Genomic DNA, 6,805 nt, shown 5'->3' on the forward strand with positions numbered 1-6,805 from the left:
GGGTGCCTTGTGATATTCATGTCGAAGTCCCTTGGAAATCCCAATCTCGTGAGGTTTGTAAAATTTTTGGGTATTCTACAAGAACATACCCAATACAATGCCTAAGTTCCAAGTTCCCCGTAATGCCAAGCAAGAATGGAAACCTAAAAACCAAGGAGGAGCTAATACAAATGAGCATGAAGAGGTTGAAAAAAAAGAAGGGTGAAGGTGCTACTCATGTTGTTAATGTTGTTCCTGTTGTACCGTCATCTTCATCAAATGACGTGCTTGCATCTTGTATATCGGAATCCCTCTCAAAGTAAGTCAAGGCAAGATGGGTGCAATCCAAAATAAGGAGGTTTCAAACGGAGAGAGAGGAATAGAAGGAGATGGGGGTAATTAAAATGAGTTAGATCTTCGTCAATCTTCATGTCTTAAAGGGGCTCCACCGAAGCTTATAGATCGAACGTTCGTTGTTCCACGGTCAATCTCGTCTTCAAAAGGCGAGAACAAGAAGAAAATCATTGAGAGAATTGAAAATCGAGTGTAAGAAAAAATCTAACCGTATGCTTTCTATGAAATAGTAGTCGTTTGCATGTTGTTTGTTGTTTTGGCTTAGCTCTTGAGTTGTGAGAGTATTTTAAGCATTAGGCTTGTTTTTTCTTTCTTCTTGTACATTTTATTTATTTATTTTTATGGATAAGAGCTTCATATATATAAAAGTAGAACATTGGGTATTCACATACAAAAACTTACAGACATTGAAACAGCTAAATGAAATTAAGGTAAAAGTGGAATGTTGAAAAAGTGTAACTTACCCTTATTATCATGAAACTATGAGGAAAATGGAATATACACAGAGTATTGCTATATATAAGTGGTTTTTACCACCGTTTTATATTATCGGATACTTGGTAAGATATTGTTTGGTTCTAGTTTTCAAAAAATTTTACTTTTTACTTTTTCATTTTTCGTATTTTAATGTTTTCAATGAATTTTTATAATATTTTAAGCAATTTTTTTTAAAAAAATTTTTAGACACACTTAACATAAATACACTTAAATAGTATATTATTTGTGTAAAAATCTTTAAAAAATACACTAAATATCAAAAAATACAAAAAAAAAATAAATAAATGAAAATTTAGTATATTTTTCATATTTTGTGTATTTTTTAAAATATTTTTTCACAAATATTTTGCTATTTAGATACATTTAAGTAAGGCACATTTAAAAAAGTAAAAAATTACTTAAAATTTAAAAAATATTCACTAAAAACAAAAATAAAAATACGAAAAACAAAAAACTCAGTTTTCAGAAAACTGAATTCAGAAAATTGAAATCAAACACACTGTTGATTTTATTATTTTTTTAATTATTATTTATAAATAAGAAACTAATTATAAATATTTATATAAGAAGTGATTGTAATATTATTAAAAAGTACAAACCACAAATATTTTGATTTGAAATAAAAGAATTATGAAAACCATATCACCGTGTATGAAAATACAATGTAATTAACAACTTTGTTTGTATGACATTAAAATTACATGAAATAGTGGAAATGATGAAGCGCTTTTATTAATTCTTATTGTCATTAAAGATTACATCAAGGATCCGCGACTTTATTGTTTTAAGCAGTAGACGGGGAAAAAATGAAATTGAATGGAACAGGATAATCTGGAAATGGTTTAAAAGGGAGAAATTGTCGAAAAGAGTGAAATTTCCTTAAAGTTTCCTAGAGTGCTATATTGTGTGGTTGAAATTTACTGGCAAGTCACATCAGAAAAATTGATGTGACTTGCCAGTAAATCTCAACCACACAATGTAGCACTTTAGGAAACTTTAAGAAAAAATCACTGTAGAGGATCCTTGCTCTAAAGATTAAGGGATTGACCTGATAGATAAGGTACTTTCATATCAACTATGGAGTCTTATTGACACGTAATGCAACTTTGCCTTGTTCTTATTATGCTTTGACCGATTTATCAACCCCTAAATAAATAGCTTCACAATTCACAAATTGTTTGAAAATCGATAGGAGGCAAAAGAAAGGCAACCACGTCCCCAACTCTGATGAATAAGCTCAGCCTTTGCACCATTTCCAGCAGATCCAAGTGCCACAAGCAAAGGGTACATGTGGTCTGGTTCAGGATGTGCCATCTTTGCGTGGGGTGCCTTCTTCTCATAATCAATTATGTCTTCATGCCTGTGTATCTAAAATTTATAAGTAGTCGAATGAAAAGATAATTATATTAAAATGTTTATTCTTTCGTTTGATTCACTAAAAAATAATAAAAATATATTGTCAAGTGAATGATAATTTTGTAGGAAAGTTAAGAAATAGACATTTCATTCCACATAGTAATAGAGTAATTCTCAATGCGATGATGGATTCTTTTCAAATTTTCACCTTCAGTTAAAATACAAATTGTATGCAGATATTAAAGTTGTTGTTGTTGGTTTTTTTTTTTTTTTTTTTTTTTTTTTTTTTTTTTTTTTTTTTTCATGAATTGTTCACAGAAATGTTCAATGTCAACAAAATATTATTTTTTTAAATCTCCGAAACTAAATCTTACTATTTATTAACTCCAAAATCATAAACATTTTTTTAAAAATATATCTCAAATGAAAAATAAAAAGATTAAAGTGACTCCCAAATTCTAGTTTCGTAGTATTTATTTAGTTGGATTGAATTATATATAAGGTATTACTTTAAAACATGTAACTAGTCATACTATTAGTCGTACTATTAAATGGATTATTCATATCAATTTCATATTATTAATTGGTCATTCAACATAAAATTTTTTATGAACTGAACATATCAATTGTGAATAGGGTCATGATTTGGTTATGAACCAATACATTATAACTAGTTGATACACTTCTGATTTTCATCTCACTGGTATGTATCAGTATCAAAATGTCAAAAAATGCTATATGTATAAATTGATATATAAAATCTTGTTTAAAATCATTATAAACAATTTTAGAAGGTGAAATGATAGTTGAACCCAAGGAAAACACATAAAATGCATAAGAATTGTAATATGTACTCACCTTGAGTTATGTAACCCATGTTTAAAATAAATCTATAGAAACTCTAGGAAACTAAAAAAAGTGTCCATAATTTCACTATGAACTCCTTATAATGAAGCTCACACTTGAAATGAATTTCAGCCCTTCTCAATACTTTTTCTAGGTACCTAGCATTCTAAAAACTAGACAATAACAATGTACTTTTTCTGTATTCTAATTGTGTGTAAATAACACTGTTGATTTTGAAAGTTGCAATTAGTTACCTTCCACTGAGAAGAGAATCCTTGAGCCATGAATCAAACTCAAGAGCCCAAGACAAAACAGGTCCATGGATGGGAGGAGAATTGGGTGGCACATTATTTGTAGCTCCACCTGATCCAATTATGAGTACCCCTTGTGACCTTAGAGGAGAGAGAGCCTTGCCAATGTTGTAGTGATGAGTCCCATCTTTGCCTGACTGCACTGACATTTGGCACACAGGGATGTCTGCCTCTGGATACATAAGCATTAGTGGGAACCAAGCACCATGATCAAGCCCACGAGCTCCATCTTCACGAACATTCTCAAATCCAGACTGTCAACAACTCCTTCACTGTCTTTGCTAGTTGTGGTGCCCCTGGTGCAGGGTATTTGAGCTATATATATATAGAGCAAAGTTTAGATTTTTCTTTAGTTCAAATATGAATAGGAAAGAATTTGATAGACTTGTGAGATGTATCACGAGTTTTGTTTTGGTTATTCGAATCGTGACGTTAAGTGTATATCATCTATAAAAATATTACGTCGATTCGATAATCGTAATATTTTCATTTTATTGTGTTTGTTTTTCTTAGAAAATAGACAAAATATTTTAAAAAATAGACCAAACCATCTTTTTTTTTTTTTGAGACAAATATATTAAAATAAAAAATTACAATTATTAGATGGGAAAATTAGTCTAGGGTCCCTCTCCCACTTTTCGTAATGGAAGAGATCCACAAAATTATTTTTTGATGTCTAAGGTCCTTCAACCTCAAACTCATATATCACAGAGAAATTTAAGAAGTCTCTCTCTTCTCACTCTCTGCTCTCTCTCTCTCCTACAGCAACCCCAAACCCTAGCTTCTTCCTTTATCCTTGTGAGCTTGCTCACAACTATCAGACCTTGTTCTTGCTCAAACACGTCTAGACCCACGAACCGTGGTCTTGACGGAGCTGTGAACACAGACCAAATCAATGAGTTACTCCGAAAGCACCGAAACGGAATCGCGGCAATCGACAGGCCGATGAAGAGGACTCCTCTCTCTCTCTCTCTCTCTTTCTTACTGGAAACTCTCTTCTATTTCTCTCTCCCTAATCTCTCCCTACAAAGTGTGAGTTTGCTTTTTCTGTCCTTGATGGTTTTGCCTTTGGATGTGTTTTTTCAAACTTTCCCCATTTCTCTTCCCTTCATTTCTGACTTCAACATCTCATTTTTCTCTGATATATTTTGCAATTCCGTCTCCTTATCCATCAAATTTGCCCTCAAATGTTCAATGTTGTCTTTTGATTTCTTCAGTTCCTTTTCCACTTCATATTCTCTCTAGCTTGGTAAGCTCTTCTCAAGCTTCATATGCAGCCCCTCATTCTCCTCCAAGATACCTTGCAATTTAGTTTCCTTCAAATTTCTCTGGTTGTTGAAATTTCTCTGGTAGATTTTTGGTTTGTTCAAATTTCTCTGGTAGGTCTCTAGGTTGTTCAAATTTCTCTGGTTGTTCAAATTTCTCTGGAAGTTTTGTTATTGCCCCATGCTATCTCCAGTTAATCATTTATCTTGTTGTGCATTTGTGTTGATGCTATCAAAGTGCTCTTGCTTATTTTGCTTTCATGGTGCTGCTACAGATGATGTAGAAAGAAGATGATGATGATGATGATGATGAAGGTTGCTTGCTGCTTTTTATGGTTGTGAAGAAAGATTTCAATGTCAAGTGGAATTTGATGAATGAATTCTGAGAAATTTTCAACTATACCAACTTTATTAGATTTGATTTCATTGAATTTCCAAGACCTCTTCCTCTGCAGAGAAATTTCAATTTTCTCTGGGTTGAACCCAAAGAAATTCTTTGGGAAGTTCATAATTTCTCTGGGTTATAAGTAATTTTCTTTGTGAGCGTTTTTAGAACCTTCTATCTGTGACACAGTGAAAGCTTTCAACAACATTTGGTGGAGGATCAAACCCACGGCAGAGAAATTTGAAATTTCTTTGGAGTCCATGAAAGGCTAAGGAAATTTCTCTGGCAGTGTCCATGAAAGGCTAAAATTTCTCTGGACCAATTTTCTCTGACTTGAATTTTCTCTGGACCAATTTTCTCTGACTTGAATTTTCTCTGGACCAATTTTCTCTGAATTGATGTTGAAGGACTTTAGATATCATGAAAATATTTGATGTCCTTTATACTATAAAATCATAATATCAAGGACCTTAAAAAAAATACCCCTTATTAGATCTATATAATTTTTATTATGAATGATATACATAAATAATTTTACAAAATAAATTATTTAAATTATCAAAACGAGACATATAACAAGTCTTACAAACCCATCAAATTTCTTGGAAGTTTGGATTTAAACTAACGCCAGAAGAAAGTGTAAAGATCATTATTTATTATGTGATTTAGTTGTGTTACTAACATATTTATTTAGGGGAAATTATATATTAGTGGGGAATATATGAAATATTTACAAAAAGGATAATTTTTTTTTTATAATTATAATTATTAATATTTATAATATTTATTATTAATTTTTCTTTTTGTAAATATATTATTTTTATCTCCAAAGCCCATTTATTTATAGAAAATTCGAGTAGTTAAACTCATTTACAGACTGACGCCGACGGTGTGTGGACTTCACTTCACAATTTGAGGCGCCCGCAATTTTACCTCAAAAATGTGTAATGTAATTTGACGCTTAAAATTATTGATTAAATAATAATTAATTAAACTCATTTGATAACCATAATTACTATTATTGAAAAATTTAACCATCTCTTAAAATGTAAGTGAAAACTTAATTTTTTTTTTTAAATCATATAAAACTTATTTAATTTTGACTAAATTTATATTACTAAATATAAGTATCAATATGCACTATTATAAATTTATCACCACCGCTGCCACTACCACAATCACTACCATTATGCCACCGCCACCACTACCACTGTTGCTGCCGCCACCACCACTAACACCGCCACCTTTATCACCATTGTTATTGTTGTTATAAGCACTACCATCATATTATTGTTTGATAACATGATTCAACACTTAAAACTGAATTGATTAAGTGATAATCAATTAAGTTCGTTTGATAATCGTAATTGATATCACTTACAAAATTAAGTACCTCTTAAAATGTAAGTTAAAGCTTAAGAAAATTAAGTCACATAAAACTTAATTTTAATTGAGTTTATAAATTTTAAACATAAATATCGATATGTACCATTATAAACTCAGTATCACCATTGCTACCACTACTACTACCACAATCACGACCACCACCACAACCAGCATGCCACAGCGACCACTACCACCGCGCCACCACCACCGCCACCGCCACCACTACCACCATGCCACCGCCACCGCCATCACTATCGCTATCATTACCACTACCATCATGTCACCATCACTGCTGCTATCACTACCACCACCACTATGCCACCCCTACCACTACCATCATGCCATCGCCACCACCACTACTACCATCACAATTGTCATTATTGCCATGAACATCACCATCATTTTATTACTACTATCATTGCTGC

This window comes from Camellia sinensis, chromosome 14 (assembly GCF_055761805.1).
Source record: "Camellia sinensis isolate YWXY chromosome 14, ASM5576180v1, whole genome shotgun sequence".
In the NCBI taxonomy this organism is placed as follows: Eukaryota; Viridiplantae; Streptophyta; class Magnoliopsida; order Ericales; family Theaceae; genus Camellia; species Camellia sinensis.